This window comes from Gopherus evgoodei, chromosome 1 (genome assembly GCF_007399415.2).
Source record: "Gopherus evgoodei ecotype Sinaloan lineage chromosome 1, rGopEvg1_v1.p, whole genome shotgun sequence".
NCBI lineage: Eukaryota > Metazoa > Chordata > Testudines > Testudinidae > Gopherus > Gopherus evgoodei.
This window is the reverse complement of record NC_044322.1, coordinates 16,749,363-16,765,246: the sequence shown is the minus strand read 5'-3', so window position 1 is coordinate 16,765,246 and position 15,884 is coordinate 16,749,363. Positions and strand designations below refer to the sequence as shown.

The following is a 15,884-nucleotide window of genomic DNA, read 5'->3' as shown; positions in this document are numbered from 1 at the left end:
ATCCCAGACCAATGGGGGTGGTGGGAAGCAGCGGTCAGCACATCCCTCGGCCTGCACTGCTTCCCGCCACCCCTATTGATCTGGGATGGTGAACCGCGGCCAGTGGGAGCCGCGATCGGCCGAACCTGCGGACGCGGCAGGTAAACAAACTGGCCCGGCCCAATAGAGTGCTTACCCTGGCAGGCTGCATGCCAAAGGTTGCCAATCCCTGTTCTAGGTGTTATTCCCAGGGCTGCCAGTGATCCATTATGACATCTTGGGGAAAGTCGCATTGGGTGAAATCCTGGCCATGCTGAAGTTAATGGGAGTTTTGTCAATGAATTCCAGGGACCCAGGATTTCACCTTCATGCATTAAATTCTCAATCTGTCAAATGGAGTTAAAGGCTTAAAGGTTCTGTATAACTCTGCTAATCTTCCTCCTGTGTTCCCCCTACTCAGCTCATGTGCTCTGCCTAACTACTCCCTTCATTTTCCTTCTCTCAGTAATCTTTATGTCATCGTCCATGCTACTACTTCCCATTTCGGACTCACTCATATTCCCTGGGTGAGGGAATGTGGGTGACTGTAGATGGGAGACGCATGAAACATCCTGCTTGACCTGTATTGTGGCAATATTCCCATTTTTATCCTTATGATGATTGGTGATTCTAGGCCCTGTAGAAGTGCAAACTAGTAGTAGTACAAAGTGTGCATCTGATATTGCTTGGCTCAGTGCTGGCCCTGTTACTTACCTGAGGAAAATCATGGTGTAATTTTAAACAGAAAAGTTGGGGGGGAAGTCAATAGAAGTGGTGGTTTAACATCGTATTTGGGAACATCAGGCAAGTTTGTGAGACCAGGTAAGTGAGGTGTCTCATTGGACCAACTTAGCTTTTGAGCTACAAAAAGCTCTTCAGGTCTGGAAAAGGTACTGAAAATGTCACAACTAAATACAAAGTGGAACAGATTGTTTAACGTAAGCAATTGACACACATTGTGAGTGACCATTCCAAGTGAAGTGGCCCATTTTATTTATTTAGCTTTTGCATATTTGCTGAGCCAAGCAGTCACATCTCATCAGTGGCCAAGTAGCGCTCTCAGAGCCACCATTGAATTTGGTTAGTGAGCACTCATTGACAATGTGTAAAATTTGTTTGATCTGCACTGCAGTAGCAATTTAGATTGTCTCGAAGGCTCCAACGGTGCTGGTTGGCTTCCCAGTCCAGAATCTGTTAAGGACAACTCTGCATAGGTCAAAAAAAGTTGGTTAGATTTTTTTTAGTGTCTAGCAAAGTTATGAATTTAAACTTTCAGGCTTACGTTTTGAAGGTGTTGTGCAGATTTGAGGATGAGCACTGAGAGGTCAGACTGTTCCTTTGTGATGTGCTCTCCCCCAGGTGGTATGGCATTTTTGTGTCTCTCATTTTCTGTGTAAGTACCTTCACGAGTGCAGTGATATCCAGTGCACTAAATGCACTGGATGAGGTATACCACGTATTGATAAGCATGTGTAGCACCCATGGATCTTGAAAGGTGTGTTGGGAATGGGTATGGTTCATTGTAGCAGTGGAATGTGTCTGTAGGTTTTGCATCTATTGTTCTCAAGCTCTGGTCTGTGTAGAGCTTGCTTCTGGTGGTGAGTTTAAAGAAGCTGGGGGATTGTTTGAAGGGCAGAAGGGGGGTTCAGGAAATATTTCTTACAGAAGTATGGGTTGTAATTGTTACTCCATATGGGTTTGTGGCAGAGAGATCTATCTACCTTTCAGCTTGAAAGTCTGAAATTTTCTTTCTGGAAAGACTGAGAAGGCAAATATCTTGGATGGTGAATGATAAAACAATAACAAACTTGTTTTCTAGCCCCTTTATAACAAATCAGGCTTACCTGATTGTGGTTGGTGGTTTTTGTTCTAGGAAGATCTAGAATTTGACTTTATTTTCATTTCAGTGGATATCAATTACAGAGAGCTGAGGACTGGGCGGAGAGACTGCTTTTCATTGTCCTTAATCCTATGAAACTTCTATTGATTTATGTGGGATTCTTGCTGGAATAAAGACTGCAAAAATAGCACAAAATTTGCCAAGGACAGAGTTTAATGATGGGGAATGACTGATGAAGAATAGTTTCTTGTAGTCAAAAATCAGAATATGTTATCAAATTAAATCAAAAACATTTTGTTATGTTTTGTTTGGGTTTCATTAACGGAAACTCAGGAATCTCTGGGAGGGGTTTAAATGCCTTTTGTTACTTACAGAATGGATATACTTTCCATTTCTCTTAATGTATACCTTCTCCAGTACTGTAATTTCAGACCTAACGAACAATGCAGATCTAATGGTGTTTAAAAGTTAGTGGGATGGATAGAGGATTAAGGTTCTTCAGATGTCCATCACAATACTTACTGATTAGCTGGTGAGCATAAATAGATGAGGCATAGCATATTTTCCACTTATTTTCAGTAAATAGTGGAAGTGCTGAGCACTGGAAGTTGGGATGAAGTCCAGATAAACTGAACTCTAACTTTTGTTAAAATTTTCTTTCAAAATTCCTTTCGAAAGAAAATTTTAACAAAGTTAGAGTTCATTTGCTCTCTAGTTTGAGAAGGGGAAGAGAAAAATTGTTGTAGAAATCTGTCAAATGGAAACAATACTTAACCTTTTATTGACAAGCAATATAAAGGTATTTTCTCCACCATCATCTTTTTTTGCCCAGACAAGTAAATTTACAGCAGGTAGAAAAGAGTAAAAGAGGAAACAATATGCCTATATTCATCTTGCTGGCTATCCTGACTTAGTTGTTTCCTGGCTGAATGGTGAATAGTGTTTTGCTGGTTTTGCTACTGACTACAGTTGTTTTGATGATTGTTTTGGTTGCAAATAACTTCTTTGCCTGGTCTCCACAGCGATGAAAATGGGAGTCTTGAGCAGCTTGCTACTTGGTTCCCACTTGACCGCTTAATGACATGGTGATTCGGTATCCATCCCCAATCTCCATGTGTGCTTCTATACTCAAGGGGTGTTTTAAAATGCAATCCCATGATAAGGCTCTCACTTTAGTACCAACAAATGATGCTAAAATGACACATGCTAGTAACACAGGATTTTTTAGAAGACCATGGTGATTGCAGTATTTTTTTTCTTTGAAATATTGCTGACATTTTCACCAAATGTTGAGCAATGCTGACTTGAGCTGTGACAGCACTTGTGATGGGTTGCCTCTGGAAAGTGTAGGTGGATTGTCTTGTGTGGCATGTACACAGCAGAGGCTGAATCCCTTTGAGATAGGGAGGCAGAATAGGAATTGCTGACCTTCAGGTCCCAGCTGGGGTCTCCCCATTTTCCTCTCTACTCTGTCTTCAATGCAAGCAAATCCACAGAGGGGGAAGCTCTAGTTAGGACCTGTTTATCCACAAATCTTCATTTGTTGACTGTTTTAAATACAGACCACTGGGAAACAGGGCTTCATTTACCAAGAGAGACTTTGGCTATGCCAGAAGCAAGATGTGTATACTTGGGGCTGGTTTACACTGGGGGGAAGAATTGATCTAAGATTCTTCTCGACTTCAGCTACGCTATTCACGTAGCTGAAGTTGTGTATCTTAGATTGATTTACCTCTCGTCCTCACAGCGCGGGATCGACGACTGTGGCTCCCTCTGTTGACTCTGCTACCGCCGCTTGTGCTGGTGGAGTTCCGGAGTCGACGGGAGCGCTTTCGGGGATTGATATATCATGTCTAGATGAGACGTGATATATCGATCCCCGAGAAATCGATTGCTACCCGCCGATACGGCGGGTAGTCTAGATGTACCCTGGGTGTCAGTTCAAACTCCTCAAAATATGTCTACGTGGGGGGAAAAAAGGAGTCACATTCTTCCTTACAGGTCTGGGATCTAAACCTGGGGAGGGAGGGGAGAATTTAGCTTACTTTACATTATGACTTTTTTTTCTCTTTTCCACTGGAGAAACTATACATCTCTTTGTATCCATGTCATGGTATAATTCCCCCACTCTGAACCTTAGCATCCAAAAGATTGGGTACCAGCATGAATTCCTCTAAGCTCAATTCCCAGCTTAGTACTTGTAACGCTGCCACCAATCAGGAATTCCAGTGCCTGGTACACTCTGGTCCCCCCCCCCCAATCTTGCCTGGGGACCCCCAAGACCCAGTCCCTCTGGATCTTAACACAAGGAAAGTAAATCTTTCCCTCACCGTTGCCTCTCCCAGGCTTCCCCTCCCCAGGTTATCCTGGAAGATCACTGTGATTCAAACTCCTTGAATCTTAAAACAGAGGAAAATTCACCTTCCCCCCTCCTTCTCTCTCCTCCTCCCAGACTCTCCCTGAGAGAGAAAGTAATCCTAACAGAGAGAAATTAACCTTTCTCCCCCTTCCCGCCTTTCTCCCCACCAATTCCCTGGTGAATCCAGACCCAGTCCCCTGGGGTCTCACCAGAATAAAAAAAAATCAGGTTCTTAAACAGAAAAGCTTTTAATTTTTACTGTTTTTTCTTTCTTTAATTATCTTTGTAAATTTAAGGTGGAATATGTTACAGGGTCTTTCAGCTATAGACACTGGGAATACCCTCCCAGCCCAAGTATTCAAGTACAAATTAAAATCCTTCCAGCCAAATACACCTTTGAACTCTTTCCAGCCAAATACACATTTGCAAATAAAGAAAACAAACATAAGCCTAACTCACCTTATCACCTAGTACTTACTATTTTGAATCTATAAGAACCTGTACCAGGGAGATTGGAGAGCAATCCGGTTGCACATCTGGTCACTCTCAGAACCCAGAGAGAACAACAACCAAATTCTAACAGCACACACACAAACTTCCCTCTCTCAAGATTTGAAAGTATCCTGTCCCCTGATTGGTCCTCTGGTCAGGTGACAGCCAGGCTCACTGATCTTGTTAACCCTTTACAGGCAAAAGAGTTATGAAGTACTTCTATTCTATTAACTCTTACTTATCTGTTTATGACAATCCCTTAAACTAGAAAGCTTAGAATGAAATAATTATAAGCAGAGGAGAATGTGGACAGTTGTGGTTGGTTGGTGGTTTTTTTACTGAGTATTTGATATGCCCTTTCCATACTAATTGGATCATCTTCTGTAGAGAGCTGTAAATTTTGTTTTAAATTCCGAAAAATCAATGGTCTCCTATCTGCCTCCTGGGTCAGACCAGGAAGCCTGTCCTCATGTGCATGCACTTGATTTGTCAGGACTCAGTTGGCTCCTCAAGAACAATATAGCTTTGATTGTGGTGTTCAACCCTGTTATTAGTAAGGTCCTTATTGTTTTTGTCTTTTTACCTTCAAAAATGGCTTAAGCAATGATGTGCGACTCGTCCAATCTCTTATATTTAAAATTCCAGATTAACCCTTTCCTCAAGAAGAGGTTAATGCACTGGAACGGGATTAAAGTTAGAAGATCTGTGTTCCATTCTTTGCTCTGCCACAGATTTTATTTTTTGCTTTGACCGTATGGCCTGGTACGATATATACATGCAAAGTATTTTGTTTTTAATGCTACTGTCTGGTCCAGTTTTCAGTATTGCGACTGATGCTTGCCAACAATTCAGTTTTTCAAACGAGTTCAGAAAAACATTAGCGGAACTGCCAGGGTGCAGGGATCCGGCTTTTGACAACTGCATTAACCAGGCTACCCACTGGAAGTGCAAAATATTATTACAGCCCAGTCAGTGACAGAAGTGGAAATAGAACAAAGGTAGGATTGCTTTAACAGGTCCAACAAACCCTTTTGAGATTCTTCTCCCTCCCCTCGCCTTCCCCACCCCTCCTGGTTTGTAGCCTTCCTCTTCCCCACTACTAAAAATAAGAAGGCTGATTATCACTTAAGGGAACTATGCTAATAGGCATGATTTAATTACTGTACTCAGTCTAAGCTTATACACCCACAGCAGCTCTTACATAACCCAAACAGTTGAGTTCTAATTATACAATTTTAATCATTTTGTTAAATGGTGTCACTTTAGGGAGGAGTTCTTCTGTGCTGCATAGTGGGAACACTCGGAATTAAGTCCCCTACCAGCATTGGCTTATCCGATAGAGTTTAAAGGATGTCAGTTGCCTCAGAAAGCACACTGTCTGCAATGCTGGCAGCAATACTAATGCACGCTGTAATGCCCATCAGATGAAACTTAAAACTACCATGCTCAGCACTGTTATGGCAGTTGGATCAATGATGCTACAGTGTCCTGCTCTCCCCCCCCCAAGAATGTAAGTGGCATTTGTGAATGCACAGTCCTTGACAAGGTCTGCGTCTCTTAGAGGAAATAAAGAACTTTTTCAAATGTGAAGGAAAGGTTACTACCTATACTTGAAGTGTATTTTGCATTAGAAAAAGGTGCTAGGTTGACAGCACTGGAACGAAAGTCACCTTTACCTACAAAACTGGTAAACTGCATTGACTATGCTAATGTTACAGTATCCTTGCAAGACCCATCAGCCTTTGTGCATGAGAGGAGGCTATCCTCCCTGCCCATTCAGTTATTAAAATCTATGGTATTTGGGGGTCAGCACTTCTGAAAATCATTTATGTTTAGATGCCTAAACCTGCATTTAGGAGTCTAACTGGAGGAACCCAGTCCTTTGAAAAATTCAGTGTAACTTATTTTTTGAAACACACCAGGCCATCAAGCAGCATTTATTTAGGCACCATAAGTTTAGATTACACATTAATTTACTTTAAATATCACATACCTAATGTTACAATTAATTATTTGCTAAATTATACAAAAAAGGAAACTTGGAGTTAAGGTTGCCCTGGCTGGATCTTATGTGCACTGTGTGTGTGGGATCTTTTTATTAATGTGATCATAGTCAGACTTAGGGACAGTTTAGTTCATTAAACCAGGGAACTTTATCTCCAGCAGAGGCTTATATCGGCTCGTTTCCCAGCCCAGTAACACAGCTATTGTATACTGCAGTGCATGTTGTGAATTTCTTTCCTGTTTGGTGGTGGTAATCCCGAATTTGTGAGCTCAAAAATATCCCATGATTTTTGTCCTAGAATTGATCTAGCTACTGCTTGTGACACTGACACCCTGAAGTTAGAATTTCACAAGCTACCAATATGCTGACATACGGCGATCATTTTTCAAACAAGCCCAATTGTTTTCAAACACAAGCTATTATTTCGTGTTATATTAAATTACACCATATCATATTGAGGCTAGCAGTTAACCTGGCAGAGTTAATTTCACCCTGGATAGAGCTGAACAGTTAGTTGTGTTTTTTTGTTTGTCTCTTTAGTTTTGGAAGGGGAACACTTCTGCCAGGGATCACTGTGGGATTCCAGTAGCTAGGCAGTAGGACAAACTTATCTGGAGTGAGTCCTTCCATGTGCCTGAGGGACTTTCTGGTCCCAGCATGTGCTCCCCTTACTCCCCTGCCCAAAATACCCACTGTGATGCTGAGAAACCAGGTGCCAGCGCTTGTCAAGGTTTCATGCCTCAACTGAGCACTGACTGGTTTCCATCAATGAATTGGTCAGCTGTGTGTTAGTATGGTTAAGATGGGTATTGGATTTATATCAATGTGTTTTAGACTTTATGAAATACTGTGAATTGCTACATGTACTAATACTATTTATATGTCTGTGTCCCATGCTGTAAGATAATCAAGCATTTTGCTATATGGTTCTGAAGTATGCAACTCAACAAACAAGAAAATTCTACCTAGTACAAAATCTAAATCTTTATGAAAGGTCTTATCTCTGATAAATCAGGAAGAACATCAAAACTAAATGGCCAGTGTGGGGTCATCACAATACAAAGACTTTGCTTATCGCCCCCTGCACATCTAGGAAGAGGCTACCTGCAAAAGGGTTTGTCCAATCAGCTTGAATTCTGAAATTTCATCTCTTTCCCTGTTTGGATTCACAGGGGCTGGAGTTACAAAACAGAAGAAAGGATCCCAAGGGTCAACCAGAGTTAACACTAAAAGACATTCAGTGCTGATAGATTGCTACAATTCTTTCATCTTTGGGAACCATTTCATTTTCTTGGCTAGTTTGCTATGGGATTGGCTACGAACGTTGTCTCTGGTGTGAGATCTGAGGTACAAATTGACCTGGAGTAAGTGACAGATCTCTTGAGACTGGAAGCAAACTTTTGATCTTGGTCTCTAGCAACCAACTATCACTAAGTCCAGCTTGCCTGGGTAGTGACATGTCGACACTCCAAAAGCAATATCATAAAAATCTGTATTGCGTGTTCATACTCACTCCCTCTGTCAGCAGTTGGGGCACTAGCACTGACAATGCCGTACGCTGACAGTTAAATCAGTGCAAGCACTGCTGGTGAGGTCCGGCCGTGCTGACAGAAGGAGCTAGTGCGGCCATGCAAAATTGATTTAATTACTGCGGTGGCTGTACGTCGACATAGTCAACTAATTTTGTAGTGTAGACTTGACATTAGTGTTATCTGTCATTTAACACGCCATTCTTTTTGGTATCCCAGACAATGAAGCAGGGTCAGTTTTATGTACAGGCCAGACAGACAGCTGCTTGCTACTGTTTGCCTTAGGGATCTCTATACTTATTTCAGTAACTCAGACCCATAGGTTAGAGTTGCTGAGGCTGCCACAAATCGTAGAGCAAGTCTACGCTGCTGCTTAAGGTGATCTAACGTACCTCTCTCGAGGATGTGAAAAAGCTCCCGAGCGACGCAAGTTCCATGCTGTCCACACCAGCATTATGTCAGCAGGAGACACACTCCTGCAGACATATCTTACACTTCTCACCAAGCTGGAGTAATAAGGCTGACAGGAGTGAGCATCTTCACCAGATGTGCTATAGTGAGACCCCACAAAAGTAATATTTACCCAAGTGTGACTGGTTCCTCCCAGGGTGCCATCTGTAACTGGGGTACCACTGAGCCCTCTGACCCACCAATCTCGGCTCCCTCTCACTGTGCTGCTGTGACATGCTGCAGACCCACTCCTGGTCTTACACTTCCACCAGCATTCACACAGGTAGGGACACACCAAGCTGCAGTTACATGTAAGTCCTCTCACCAGCCACTGGATGAAGCAACAGTAGAAAGGTATAGCCCAAAATAACCACCAGCTTCCCAGCCTAGGACCCTGGGGCAGTACCATCATGCCCTGGTCCAAACCCCAACCAGTATGAATTTATTATCCAATTTGCCTCCCCCCTCAACATGGGGAGGAATATGCAACAGCCCCTGCCTCTTAGCTAAGATTTCCAGGCACTTCACTCCAAACTCACCTGGTTTAGATTAAAACAAAAAATTATTAACTACAGATTACCGAAAATTAACAAAAATGCAAATTAAGCTTACTATACTAGATAGGGTGAGAATCTGCTAATTCATATCCAAACTGATGGTACAGGCAGATTCTTAAGGAGCAAGCTGCACTTGTTTTACAGCTTGGAATGCCATGGTCTTTCATACACAGGCTAGAAATCCCTTTAGCCTGGGTCCAGGACCTCCCCCAGTTCAGTCTTTGTTCCTCAGGTGTTTCCAGGAGTTTTCTTATGTGAGGAGTGAAGAACATCAGGTGATGTCACTCCCTGACTTGTATAGATGGAGTCCAGAAACGTGTCCTACTCTTATGTCTTTGTATAGTCATAGCAGCCATTACATACAGGCTGTCTGGAGTGTTCTCAGGAAGGCTCACCAGGTGGAAGCTTCTCCTAAGGCCTATTGTTTTCCCTAATGGCTCATTGCCTTGAATAGGCCCTTCCTAACCAGTTGTCTAGAATGAAAGCATTTTGTTTAGTGGGTATTACCCAGGTATAACTACATTTGAAGTACAGATACATAGTCAGTATTTATAACTTCAGATACAATAATGATACAAAAACAAAGAGGAGTCCAGTGGCACCTTAAAGACTAACAGAGTAATTTGGGCATAAGCTTTCATGGGTAAAGAAAACCACTTCTTCAGATGCCCTTTTTACTCTGAAAGTTTATACCCAAATAAATCTGTTAGTCTTTAAGGTGCCACTGGATTTCTCATTGTTTTTTGGATACAGACTAACACAGCTACCCCTCTGAAAAATGATAATGCATACAAATAGGATAATCATATTCAGCAAATCATAACTTTTCCAATGACCTCTTACATGACCCGTTTTGTGTGAAATACATCATAATTATGCTATAGTATATCAGATTATCACTATGAAGAATATGGGGTACAGTGTCACACCGAGCACAATTACCCATTGCTGACTGTCAACGATTTAATTGCACTGTGTAGCTGAACTGGTGATTCACCTGGAGGCATAGCCAAGAACTGATCCTGTTCAGGACTCTTTCAGAGACTCTGCTTAAACCTGCCTACATGTTAAATTGTTGTCCCGCTTGGCTTTAATTGCACCCATTGCTGACACCCCATTGTCAACCAACGGGCAATTTTTTCTGGTTGCAGACATGGCTAGAGTGTAGGATGCTTCAATGAGCAGATGCTGGGAAGTGTTCACTTAGCTTTTATGTTTCTCAATTTTTAACTCACTGGGGAAACTCTGTGTCTGTGGCTATTTATTGCTACATACAAAATGTTCTTGGAAACCATTCTGAATTTAACTGTAGCTGAAACCCATCTGTTCTTCTGAATTTTTGTTCCCATTCAGCCAATCTGCATCTTAAAGGCCATAGTTGGACTTTCCAACAACGTGCTGTTGAATAATTTTTTTTAAGCAGGTGATAAGAAGGAATTAAATTCTGAAGGGAATAGATAGCTCCATGTACTTGTTTTTTTTTAACTAATAATTAATGGGGGGGGTGCTGTTGCCCTACACAATTAAAGGGCTTACATTGGGGTCTGGGTGGAAAACAGTAGCTGGTCAAAATGGCTCCTGATTTTGTATCACAGTTCATTTGATTAATTTAATAAAACAGAATGAGTAAAACAGATTACTTTGTAAATTTGTGTGTAAGCAATAGAATGTAAATACCTTCTGCAAAAATCAGTAGCACTCATATTATGGTGACTGGTACCAGTATAAAACTGTAAGATAAGTAGATAACCAGTGTAGAGTAAGTTGCAATGCTATTATAAATAAGACAGTCAAATCATTGCACTTACAGGAATTGAAATATACTGTACGGTGTCCTTGCAATCACACAAGTGAATTTGTAATGCAAGCAAAGCAATTGTTAATTGAAAAGTCCCTTGTGGATTTAATAGAGTCTCTGGCTTTATTTGATATCTTAAGATACATAAAGTACAAACTTTCTTTGGAGGGATGGGTGAGTTAATTGATTGGTTTGTTTCAAGCATGTGTTTGCAGGGGATTCTTGTTTGGGTAGATGAGGGTGTTAGTTTTGGGTTGTTCTTGCTCTGGTGGCAAGTCTTCTTTTTTTCAAAGAAGGTTGTGCAGCATTTCCAAAAGATGGTCAGACTCTGGGGTCACCATGATTTCCTCTGAAAGCTTTTTCTATAGCTGAGATGAAGTGGACATATATTCTCCACTGGGAATGGTGTTGTCCCCATCTCATGCATTTTTGCTGAGAGTTGTAATATGCATTGTTGGGCCCCAGAGAAGTGCAACTGTCTTGATGGTTCATAGATCAAACTCCAGTCTTTGATGTAGCTGGAGTTTGGTCCTAATCTCAAGAAGGATCAAGACCTTAAACTGATTGGAGCAATGTCATTACAATGTCAGTAACAGGGGGAAAAAAAACATATTAAAAAATGCAAACACTGTCTTGTTCTGGTGATGCCTTATTAGTTATTTATATAGTATTGATGCCCTACAAAGATATTGTTTTTAATTACGCCTCCCCCCCACACTTTCATCTTTAATAAACAGCACATTATATACTTTCCGAATAATTTGTACTATGTTAATTTGAAAACCGATGTGTTCTTCAAGCCCAAGGAAGGTGGCTATTGCTGAAATGCTGGCTAGCTATTGGTCATCTGTTTTTCTAACTAAAATTGCTGAAATTGTTAGATGGGGGGGGAAAGTGTTGCAACATGATGTTTATGGAGGTTCTGAAAAGTGGTGTGTTTTGTTGTTTAAAGGAGTCCTAGGTATGGACTCAGCACTTTGGCAGTTCGTATACACTTAAAGAGAGAGTGGAAATATGATCTGTATATATCATATTGGATTGAGGTGTTATACTCCTAGCTTTGCTGGTGGCCTGTGATATACAGGAGGTCAGACTAAATGATCTGGGGTCCCTTCTGGTCTTAAACTCTATTACATGCTGTGCAATGGGATCTATTACCTTTAAGTTAAAGTAGCCTTTCTGCACTGTAGTCACATGTTTTACTAGCAACCGTGAACAAATGTCTGTTTCATTGGATGGAAATTCGATGCAAGGCTAAGATCAAGATGATGGATATAGTGGGAAACAGAAGCAGACACCAATTGCTAAATCTCACAGATTGTGTTTACCATAAATAATCCCATTTAAATCTACCTTGTGAGTACTACGCCTAGTGCTAACAATTCCAGGGTGGGCCATTAAGCATTACCACTGGCTAACTGCCCCGCAAATTTGAAGATTGTCTTGTAAGTGCTGTAGCTACAAAGTTCTTTACAAAGTGAAAACTATATTTTGAACAACAATTTGGCTTAAAAACATAGGTGTAGGAAAAGAAGAGCTTGTATTGTCCTTCCATTATTTTCTCCTGTGTCTTGCAATGATGGCAAGTTGCTGACTTTGAAATATCAATGTTATTTCAATAGCAACTGTGGAGTAGTGAATAAAAAAGGATTTCTCTTTTCCCTGCAGGTAGACAACCTGACTCTAAATCTGTTGATGGGCACTACTGAGGTTAACAAATATTTCCATTGTAGTGAGCCTAGCATATTTTTGAATACAAGGACATTATTTCATATTAGGGTAGCACTTAAAGATCAAACCAAGATCACAGCCCCATTTGCTAGGTACTACATACACACATAGTAAGAGAGAGTCCCTCCCCTAAGGGATTACAGTCTAAATAGACAAAGCAGACAGATGGTGATGGGAGGGGAAACAAAGGCACACAGAGAAATGAATTGTTCAGTGTCACAAAGTAAATCAGTTGTAGAGTTGGGAATGGAACCAAGGGCTCCTCAGTCCAACTCTGCTGAACTAGATTATCTAGTGATGGGGAGAGTGGAGGGTTTATCAGTGATCAGAGTGGAAAACTGATGAGTGTGGAAAAGAGGAGTCTTGGCTATTCAAACATTGGCCTGATCTGGCAGATATTGAATGAATTACTCACATACAGTAGTGTCTACAGAATGGGCTTTTATGTGAGGAATTTGGGATCAGGACAGGAGAATTACACTTTAATGCTATAGGGACTGATTTCTCCACTCACTTCCACTTGTAGTTACTCACATTTATACAGAGGAGGTGTAAAGTGCTACCTTTCTGATTTGGTCAGTCTTTTCCACCTACCTCGCACTCACTCTCTACATGTGTAGATGACTACTCAAGGGGTAAGGCCATGTAGAATCAGGCCCAATATCTTTGGAACTAGGCTTTATCCTCAGAGGGTTTATCTAAACTTGGTAAACCACTTTTGTGTTTGAACCTGACCCTAAGGAGCTGTGGTAACTCAAGTGATTTTAAACACAACAATCCCTGTCTGTACTGAGTGAGAAGCCAGTGTTTAAGATCATGGAAGTTATCACAGCTCTCAAATGCAATGTAACTCCCAAATGTAGCTAAGTCCTAGGTTCAGAACGTCTTAAGGACCTGTAAATATTATCCCAGTTTGGAATAAGATGCATTAGTAGAGCTGGGCTCTAGAGTGGCGGGACGCTGGCACAGCGCACCTCTTATTTTGTCCGCTCCAATTTATTGTATTAGTTAAGCTTTATGGTCACAAACAATTTTTGTTCAGCACTGAATGCTGCACAAGCATTAACAGAAAATACAGTTTAAAATATCAGTCACTTTATAATGGGGGGGAAAAAAGCTTCTCCTGCACAGTTTAGACATTTGAAGGATGAGAAGAGATGCTCCATGAACCATAAAAGTACTTCTATCTGTGCACACCGAACTGTAACACATACCAGAAATCAGTTCATTTTTCATAAATCTAGAAATAATATAGAAACTGATGCAAATCTAAGCATATGAAGAACTCTCATTAAGTAAAATATCTTCCACTGAATAGAAAAGCTGTACAATTGGTTAATACTTCCTAATGACTTACATTAGCTCTCACCTGCCCAGGTTCTGACCTCTATTACATGGCTGTGAATCCAGACCGACTTCATTTTAATCAGCACAGTTACCCCAGTTTTCACTAGTGTTCCTCAACACCAATTTTTGACAGCAGTAATCTTGTCCTATGGAATTAGACACAAACCCAAAAGTCCATTTCCCCCATGCTATTGGGATAAGGTGTCCACGCCCACATAGAATCACAGAACCATAGGGTTAGAAGGGACTGTAAGAGTCACCTAGTCTAACCCCCTTCCAAGATGCAGGATTTGTAGTCCAGGAGGTGCCAATTAACCGTAGATGTTGCACCAGGAGGGGAACCAGGGATTGATAGGCTAATGGTAGATGAAGCCCAACTGAGGGAGAAGCTGGGCTAGGATTGTAAGACCAAGAAGTGAGAGCAGGAGCGGAGACCTACTATCACTCCTTAGAGAGAAAGGGAGTTGGTCAGGGGCAAAGAGGAGGATCCAGGGGGAGAGGAGGCCCTGGGGTCCTGCCCTGAACTAGAGAGTCCTATGAGAGGCCTAGAGGAATGAAGTAGCCACGGGGAGCAGAGGAAGCTCTGGTGGTAGACCCGGAGACAGAGGTGTAGTAGGAAGGAGCCCAGGGAAACAGCAACTGAGACTGAGCAGACCTCAATTGCTAGTCAGAAGGACCATGGGCTTGAATTTAGGGGAACCCGAACTGTCCCACATCAGTCACTGGGAAAGTGGCACTGGACATAGACTTGGAGCAGGAGATGGCCTGAAACACTAAAGATAGTTTGTCCAGTGCACTTTGTTACCCTAGAAGTGTGGCGAGGGGTGGGGGAGAGAAACATTAGTGATCTGGCTGGAGGACCAAGACCTGAAGAGAGAGAGCATTCTGAGTGGCAAAGAGAGAGGGGGAGGGATCACAACATTAGTTACTGTTGGCAGAGGGCATCAGAGATCTAAATCCCAGACCTAGCCACAAGGATGCACACTTTTGGTTAGTGGAACCCCTTCACATCTATACCTAACACTGTAGGGATGACAAACATTTCTGAATGGATCAGCACGCATCACTTCTTGTGCCATTAATGACACCTGTTGATACTGGCATAGTGTTATGAGATTTGTCTGACTTCCTATGACGAAGGGGTCCTGGTTTTGTGTGTTTGTTTTGTTTTAGTTTTTTTTTTGTTTTGGTCTTATTTTCCATTCCAAGTGTTAATTCTTTTGTAAAATGGAAACAGGAAAAATATATAAAACTTATTGTCATAATTGATTTATTAGGTAATGTACCAGAAGATAAATATAAACTCAATGCTTGTCATTACAGTTCACATTAGTTAACAAGTTATTCAAAATATATGGAAAACTGTGGTATCTCAGATCCATCTCCCGCTTATTAAACTTTCAAACAAGCACCTTTAATTTTTTTCTACATGCTGACTCTCCCATTTGGGAGTACTCCCCATAAACCTCCACAAAGCTGCCTCATACTCCATAACACTCCTTAAAACTCTGCTTTGCCAGGGACCTACAAAAACATAATAGATGTGCCATTGGTGTGGTGGGAATGCTGCTGGTGTGCGGACCACCACTGTCTCACTGTTTCCTTCCCCAGACTGTCTGTATCCATCTGTCTCTTGTCTTATACTTGGATTATAAACTCCTTGGCAGTGTTTTCCTCAGAATTGAAATGGGGGGCGGGAGGGGAGAGGGGCCAAGGGGTGAGACTCTGAGGACGAAGGTGCGCTGTGTGACCTCTTAG

At 41.6% G+C, this 15,884-nt stretch overlaps 1 protein-coding gene across 5 annotated transcripts in view; it reads left to right on the top strand.

Annotated features, from left to right (window-relative positions):
• The window catches only part of DLG2 (discs large MAGUK scaffold protein 2), a 1,569,268-nt gene that overhangs the window by 593,171 nt on the left and 960,213 nt on the right, over nucleotides 1-15,884 (top strand). The window lies entirely within an intron of this gene.